This window comes from Peromyscus maniculatus, chromosome 17 (assembly GCF_049852395.1).
Source record: "Peromyscus maniculatus bairdii isolate BWxNUB_F1_BW_parent chromosome 17, HU_Pman_BW_mat_3.1, whole genome shotgun sequence".
Classification (NCBI taxonomy): domain Eukaryota; kingdom Metazoa; phylum Chordata; class Mammalia; order Rodentia; family Cricetidae; genus Peromyscus; species Peromyscus maniculatus.
In genome coordinates this window covers 55,782,964-55,791,683 of record NC_134868.1, presented here as the reverse complement: position 1 = coordinate 55,791,683, position 8,720 = coordinate 55,782,964, and positions in this window count along the sequence as shown.

The following is an 8,720-nucleotide window of genomic DNA, read 5'->3' as shown; positions in this document are numbered from 1 at the left end:
GCTTGACAGATCCTGCCACCGACGGTGGCCTCGTTAGGCAGGGTTGAGTGTCTTGCCATTTTTTCAGGGAAATGAGGCAATTTCTGTGTAGCCGTTGCTGCTGGAGCCTGGAATGCATTGTTGTCGTTAGAAGAACGGGTTGTGGGTTCGGTTCCACCCTTCGGCCGAGGACTGTCACTCAAAGTGCTCTGCACCCAGCATTGCCTCAAGCCATGACATCTAACCCTGTGGAAGACAGTGGTCAGGGCCGGCGCCAACAGGATTTATTGGCTCCCCAAAGCAGGTGGCCCGCTAGAGCCATAGTCCAGGAGGAGCCCTGACAGTGGCCCTATCTTCCAGAGTCTGGACATGCCCCCCCCCCCCAGCTCCATGCATCTTCTGTAGCTGATGTAAGGCTTGCCAGCCCCAGCTTGGGTATATGCCCTAGGGACTGGGGATGAAGGCCCGCATGGCGCCTGCCCTCCACATGTCCAACTTGGAGCTTTTCACCTCTGCAGTCGTTGGCCCTGCTGGGCTGCAGGCCCTGCTTCCCAAAGCAGAGTATTCACATGGGATTAGAGAAAGTTCCACTAAAGAAGAATATCGGCTCGGGTCCAGGGCTCTGATAGTTCCCGTCCTTGAAGAGACTGCTTCCCTACCCCAGCCCTTCTCTACCCTTATAAGCACACACATTCACACACACACACACACACACACACACACACACACACACACTGCACACACACACACAGTGCACACACACATACAAACATGGTGAATATGCACACATTTACACACACAGGTCTGTACCTATGTGCATACACACAGTTACACACACAGGTCTCCATCCCTGTGTAAATACATATTTACACACACACCTGCACACAGGTCTGCATTTGCACCCATACACGCACACATACTTGCTCTTCTCTAATAAATTGCTGCTTTTCCGTGAGGGACTGGTTGGGCAATGTCTATTGGAGTGGAAATAACAGAGGCAGCTGCTGGTCACCCTGGGCTTGGGGCCAGTGCTCCCTAGGACTCTGGGAAAGAATTAACCCTTTCTTGGCAAGCAGGGTCGGAAAGCCTTGGCATCTGAGAGCTTCTGTCCATATGGGTCGTGTGTGTGTGTGTGTGTGTGTGTGTGTGTGTGTGTGTGTGTGTGTGTGTGTGTTTCTTAGATGCCGATAGAACTCTACTTCCCTGTGGATGTCTGTGCTCCTGACTAGGGCTCGTTGTGGTTCTGATGTAATACCATGTAACAGACAAGTTGTTGCAGGTGGAGAGTTAAGGCTCAGGGAGTTTGGAATGTACTCCCCTGACTCTGGTAGACCCAGGCTGGCTCAGCCATGTGGCTACTGTGTGACAAGGTTGTCAGGAGCCCACGCTGGTCATCAATGGGACAGGAGGAGACAGGGTCAGCCCTGAGCCTGGCTTGCTGCCCCCGCTGCCCTTGTGGTGTGTGGACAGGACACAGAGCCCAGCGAGCCCCACCCACTCAGTCAGCAGCACCTCACCCGCCAGGTGCATTTAACTCCGGTGGTCGTGGTCACGAGACTGTGGCCTGCTGCCTGGGTTGAACCCCCCCCCCCCCCTGGTTCAAATGGAGCATCCAAGCCTGCACGGTGGAGCCCTGCCATGGCCTGTAAGAACCCAAGGAGGGGGCTGGAGAGATGGCTCAGAGGTTAAGAGCACCGACTGCTCTTCCAGAGGTCCTGAGTTCAATTCCCAGCACCCACATGGTGGCTCACAACCATCTGTAATGAGATCTGTCACCCTCTCTCGTATACATAATAAATAAATAAATCTTTAAAAAAAAAAAAAAAGAACCCAAGAAGGACAGGATCCTAGAATCCCATAATCCATCAAGAAACGGAGAGCAGAATCCTAGTGAGTGATGCCTACAGATTCGAGGTGTGTGAAGGAGCTGTCCATGCTGGTCCATGCTGGCTTGGCTCCAGCCTGGCCATCTTGAACAAGCCTCTTAGACACAGGTGAAACACTGGGGAGGCCCAGGAAGGGAGGACGGGGACCCTGGAGACATTTAGAGCCAGCTCTTTTCAGCAGTGACAGGCCAAGGAGAGTGCAGATGGCATGCATTCAAGAAGGGGAGCAGGAGGAAAGCGTGTTCTCAACCCCTCAAGAAGAAACAACTGCTTTCTTGAGTGTGCAGGCCCTGCGCTCCCAGCTGGAAGGTGGGCCCTGTGGTGGTATTGTGTTCCTCAAAATATTGTGTACCCTAATAAACTTATCTGGGGTCAGAGAACAGAAAAGCCACTAGATACTTAGGATAGGCAGTGGTAGCACACACCTTTAATCCTAGCATTCCAGAAGCAGAAACCCATGTGTTCAAGGATACAACCAAGCATGGTGACTCACGCCTTTAATCCCAAAAAGCGAGCCTTTAATCCCAGGGAGTGATGGCAGATAGCAGAAAGGTTTATAAAGGCGAGAAGATCAGGAACTAGAAGCATTTGACTGGTTAAGCTTTTAGATTTTGAGCAGCACAGTTCAGCTGAGAGCCATTCGGATATGAGGACACAGAGGCCTCCAGTCTGAGGAAACAGGATCGGCTGAGAAGTTGGCCAGGTGAGGTTAGCTGTGGCTTCTTCTGTCTCTCTGATCTTCCAGCGTTCAACCCAATACCTGGCTCAGGTTTGATTTTATTGATAAGAACTTTTAAGATTCCTGCTATAGGGCCCAGGGCAGGTGACGACAATTTCCCCTGGAGAAGGGGCCTGCCTTCATCCTGCTGCCAGAGTTGGTGAAGGGGAGCTTGCCCACGTCTGCCCCAGGAGGCATAAAGACCATGTCTGCATTCTGAACCTCTTCCACTTAATTTTCCAGAAACACAACCTGGGAGCCCTGATCGGGGAAGGCAGGGGAGTCGGGGTGAAGGGGAGGCAGAGCAAGCTAAAAGAGGGGGAGAAATGTTCTTCTGGTTGGGGATGAGGCAGGGTTTATTGACTACCCAGGGCAGCTTTGCAGAGACCAAGGCCACCATCATCATACAGCCTCCTTGCATCCCTGGGCCCAGCAGGGAGTTGTGGTGCGGGCTGGGGCACGTGGAGGGCTACTGACGTGGGCATTCTCCAGGGACCAGCAGGTGCAGGCTGGTGGCTCATTCAGGCAGGAGCTAGAAGAGGTGGTCTGACTCTCTCCCACCCAGGGACAGGAGGAAAAGGGCCCCCACGGGGTCGTGGAGGACTGCCTGTCAGGTCCTTCTAGCCAGTGCCTGCAGCTTTTCTCATTTCCTGCTCCTTCCACTGGAGAACAAACAAGCTTCTGGATGCAGGGAGAGAGGCTGCGGGGAAGGAAGTGGGGGGAAGGCACGCCCCCCCCCCCCCCCCCGCCCTGCACAGCAAGGCAGCTGGCCAGGCCTGCTCAGGCTGACCCACTTCCCAGGATGCTGGGAGCAGAAGCGGGAGTGGGGGGGGGGGGGGAGCAAAAGCTTTGGCGTGGTACCAGCATAAGCACACTGGCATAACTTGAAGTGGCTTATGCCACCTGAGAGATCGGAGTGTTCAAAAGTGGCCAGCCTAGGGGACGCTGTGTGTTTTCAAAGTGCCATTTTGAGTCTGCAAACCATAATCACCCTTTCATCCCAGACAGCAGCAGCAGGGAAGGCGGCCGGCCTGTCTGCTCCGAACACACGGGTAATGTTTGCCAAGTGGTCAGGTTTCCGCCAACGTCTATGGAAATAGTCTAGTCCCGGGTTCCAGACCCCCATGCCCACCCCGCCCTGGCCGGCTAACTTCTCAGAAGTATTGCACCTGCTTTTGATGAAGTGAGTTTGCGGGTAAGACAGAGTGAAAGAGGAATTCCAGTTTCCCTCCACTCCTACAAGCTGAGGTCTTTGGGAAGGCATGGGGAAACATGGCAGGGTTGCCCCAGAGGACCCGTCCTGGCAAGGCTATACACAGCATGATTTAGGTCACCCTACCACACTCAGGTGCTGAAAGCAGCCTGCTCGCTGGGGCCTCTTGCCCGCTCAGTCCCGTGGTGACTGCTGTTCATCTAGTCCCTGTTTTTGCCCTTCGTTTCTGTTCATTCATTTCTTCGTTTGCACTGAGCCTGTTTTTGGCTTTTACTCTCGTTCATTTGTTTCTTTGAAGTGTTGTGAATGGAACCCAGGGCCCTGCCCATGTTTGACATATGCTCTTCCATGGAGCTGCACCCCAGCCCTCAGACGTTCTTCATTAAATGTTACATTTACTGTAAGCTGCAAAGGAGTCCATAATGGATTGGAAAGGTAAAGACACTTACGGTCATCTGGTCCATGTCCAGGCTGACTGAAAAGAGAAAAAACAAAACAAAAACAAACAAAAAAACCAAACAAACGAAAACCCCACATCTATTTATATAACCATGCAAAATTTCTCTCCGTGCCATGGGGTTGTAGCCACAAAATACTTAAGCTGGGGCCTATAAACCACAGCTCTTGGGGCACAAGCCTGTGGCCAAGGTTTCGGCAGGCTCTGCCCTCTCTGTGGGCACTCAGAGGGGTTCCTTCTGTGCCTGTCAGCTTTCTGTGTCCTGTGGTGTGGACACCTACCCCGAGATAGCTAGTTGCTTCGTCTCTGAGCCTCTCTTCCTGTCGTGACTTCGTTCTGTGGTATCTGTCTCTCTCTTCTGCCTTTGGGACGCTGGTCATGCTGGTCGGGACCTGCCCCCGTGACCTCTCTATCCTGAGAGTAACCTCTGTGAAGGCCCTGTTTCTCAATATAGTTACATTTGGGGGGGGGGGGAGGGATGGGGATGAGATGCCACCATTTTTTTTTTATTATCATACACAATTCAACCCTTAGTAAGAAAATTAATTTTTGTAGTGATTTAGGATCAAGAGTGAGATGGATGTCTTATTTTTATTTGGATTCTTGTTATGCTAAACTGTATATGGCACCAAAGCCATCGCTCATGTTCCAAACTGCACTGCATTCACCAAAGGAGAGCAGATTTGTGTGACAACATGTGCACTGGCTGCCAGGGCTGGCACAGGACCAAGGCCTGTGCATTCTGGCTCCTGTGGCTGTGCCTTCTGCAGCACGGAGCTCTCTCCACTTTCAGTGTGTCCATCTGGAGCTGCCTGAGCACTGACCACATGCACAAGGTTCCTGCCATTTGAAGCGAGTCAAGCCACTTTAATAAGAGGTATAGCTCATGGGTACCTTTACCCTCTACTAGGCATGGTGACTCATACCTGAAATCGTAGCACTTGAGAGTCTGAGGCAGGAGGATTACCATGAGTTCAAGGCCTGTCTGGGGCACATCATGTGATCCTGTCAAAACACCAAAACCAAACTATTTCAGAATAATTGTTTAACTATGTAAAGATGTGTTGCTGTTTTACCTTGCTTGCCTAAGGCACCTGATTAGTCTAATAAAAAGCTGAACCCAATATCAAGGGAAGAGGTAAGAGGAACTTCTGGGCAGAGAGAGTAAGTAGGAGGAGGAATTTAGGCTCAGAGAAGGAAGAAAAGGAGACAACAGGGAGAAGCCAAGCCAGTCAGTTAGACACCGAGGAAGCAGCAAAGTAGGACATACAGAATGAAAGAAAGGTTAAAAAATCCTGAGACAAAATGTAGATGAACGTAAACAGGTTAAATTAAGTTAAAAGAGCTAGTTAGACAAGCCTAAACTAAGGCTGAGCATTCATAATTAGTAAGTCTCTGTGTGTGTATTTGAGAACTGGTTGGAGACCCAAATAAAATGTCAGCTACACCAAACTGTTTAACTTCTAACAAAAATATGGTCAAGATGGAGAGGACTTCCATGTGTTCTCGTTGGTGCTAGCAGCCTTCTCGCTTTGTGTTCTGTAGCAAGGACCTCTGTTCATTTGGAAAGGTGGCATTTCCTCACAAAGGAACAAGGATAGGAGGAGAACACCGCTGTGTTTGTATAAAATGTGTGACCAGGGCAAGTCCATTCCGTCTCATGAACAATGAATTTCCTTCACTGTAACAAGGAACCATTTCAACTTTCTGGTCGACTACAGGACTGCAAATCCCAGCTTCTTAGATTCCCAGACGGGGTCACAGAACTGAATGTGAAGTCACAAAAAATTAGACAACAGAAGGATGCGCAAAAGCCAAAATTGTATCTGGAACCAAACATGTAATGCATTCAGGGTGTTTCTTGAGGCACTCACCCATGTATCACGACACCTCACTGCAACCGTGGTTCTGAGCACATGGCATATACAACTTTTCACTGTGCATGCTGCCATGTCCAGCGGTGCCAAAGGATGCTGCCTGAAACATCCTGGCTCAAATTTGATGGTAATGTTAGGAAGTGCAGTGTTTTCTGCTCTTATGGAAATGTTTAATTAAAGAAAATGAAGACTTCCAATATTTTCTGTCATTCCTCAGCATGTATCAAAATTAGTGTATTTTGTTTGAATATTTCATTTTTAAAATTGCTGTTATTAGTTGCTTGAGTTATATAAAGAAATTTTTCAAGGAATTTTGTTTTTAGGATTAGGACAAAATTCCAATAACTTATGAAATGGCCCCACACATAGCTTCTGCCGTTCTGTGCTACATATTTATATGAAATAGTACTCTCAGCATTCACAGTTATAAAAAAAAATACCATCTCAGGGCTGAAAAGATACCTGAGCAGTTAAGAGTGTAGACTGTACCTCTGGCCATGTCAATTTACCTCCTAACATACATGCCATGCAGTGGTTCTCTAGCTCACATCTACCTGCACCTCCAGCTCCAGAGGATCTGACACCTTAGGCCTCCATGAACACCTGAACTCACATGCACACACCTCAGGCAAAATGCAACATAAACACATGTAATTAAAAAGAAAAAATCTGTAGTGGGTAGCCGTTCCAGCTTTGACCTGGAAATGCCACCCAACTGAGGCTTCGGTAACTGTCACGCCTACAAGGCGGGGCTGAGAGAGGACCCCTGAAGACCCGAGATCCGGATGGGCCGGCTCTCTTGGTTCCTGGAGCCTGGACGCTGGAGGTAGACCGAGCAGAGTTCTCCAGAGAACACCGCCGGACTGCGCTTCACTTCCCCCAGACCCTGTAGCCTATCCCTTCGCTTGTAAGTTACCCCACAAAATAAACCTCCCTTTTAACCACATGGAGTGGCCTTAATATTTAAACCAATAAAAATCTTTAAAAAAATATTGACCAACTCTGAAAAAAAAACAATAACAAAGATGCTTTGTGTCCTACAAGATCAAATAATCAGCAGAGGTTTAATTTTTTCGTCAAAAATGAACAAGCATATCTATCTCATTAGTATGCAAATTTCCTCTTTAATAAATGGTAAAAAACTGTGTATACCAAATGACTGATTTAAAATAAAATTCTTTATGATTCATCATCAATACAAGTTTGAGTTATATACTTACAAAAGTGAAATCTCGTTCAATTGCCGACAGCCTGCTTTCAGAGTATTAACATATTTTTAAGAACATCTCAACTATTAAAATTTTACTTCCTTTTAAAGCTATTCTCAAAAGAAAGTGTCTATTAGGATTCACACTTGTGAACCTACTGGCTTACTAAGGGGATGATTGTAATGCTCACTTGATAAGGACTTATCTCCTCTCCAGAACTGAGGTGGGCTGAAGCAGTCTCCCCAAACCTCCAGCCCACCGAGAGCAAAAGACAGGAGCAGCAGACGTATGTGACGGTCAAAACCGGCATCCCTCGTCACTCAGGGCTTTCCACCCACCCAGGAGGACAGAGAGCTAAGGAAGACAGTCTTGTCGTATTCCACTCTGAGGCATGAGGTATCAACTCAGGCTGGGGGTCATCTGGACTTTTAAAGTGCCTTCAAGGGCAAGACTGGCATAGGGTCATCTCACAGGTGGCCTCAGTTTCCACAGTCACCATTGCCTTGGGCACTTCACGGATAACACACATCATGTGACCTCTGAGTACCGGGGTCTTAGGCACTGGTCTGCAGTGTATGAAGAGAAAGGAGGGTTCATGGAGGGCTCATGCAGCACAGTATTTAAGAAGCCCCTGGAAGAATCCATATGCAGATTTACCCCTGCAGGGCGTGGCTTGGCCAGACAAGGCTGCCTTAAGGGAGTCCCGAGGGACCACTTCCCTCTTACACAGCATGCGCTGGATTTTAAATGAACCAACAAACATCTAATTATTTATTTTCATGCCAAGAAGCTGGAAGTACTTAGAGCAACTGGCGCCATTCCTGACAGTCATTGGAATTTAATTGATTGGGGGGAGCAGGATGCAGTGCAGTACATGCAGTCTTAACAGGCTTTAAAAAAAAAAGTCTGGGGACTGTCTAGTGTGGCCTGTGTGAGAAAACAACACCCAGTCTCCAACAGGAGCCAAACAGAGCGCCTGGGATTAGGAAAGAACTCTGTGACTACGACCTATAGACCACCTGCCTCTTTCTACTTCCCCCAAGGCTGTGTGCAGGAAAGGTAGACCATAAAGGGACAGGCAGAGCCGAGAATTGCCAGGGCAATGGTAGAATCAGGTGAACACCCTCCTTGGAGAAAGACGGCTCCACTACCCAGTACACAGCAGGTACCATCTCCTTCAATCTGAGATGGGTACTGTAAGGGAAGGTGAGAATCTCGTCCCTGTCAGGTTTGGGAAGGGTGACTGTATTAGAGTTTTTGTCTGTGGAGATTTAATGCTGCTGGTGGCCTGGACCAACCCAGTTGTACCCGGCACCCAAGGTGTAAAAGGTTTAGTCAGCATCACACCTGACACCCACTGTCTAAGTCAGGGTTTCTATTGC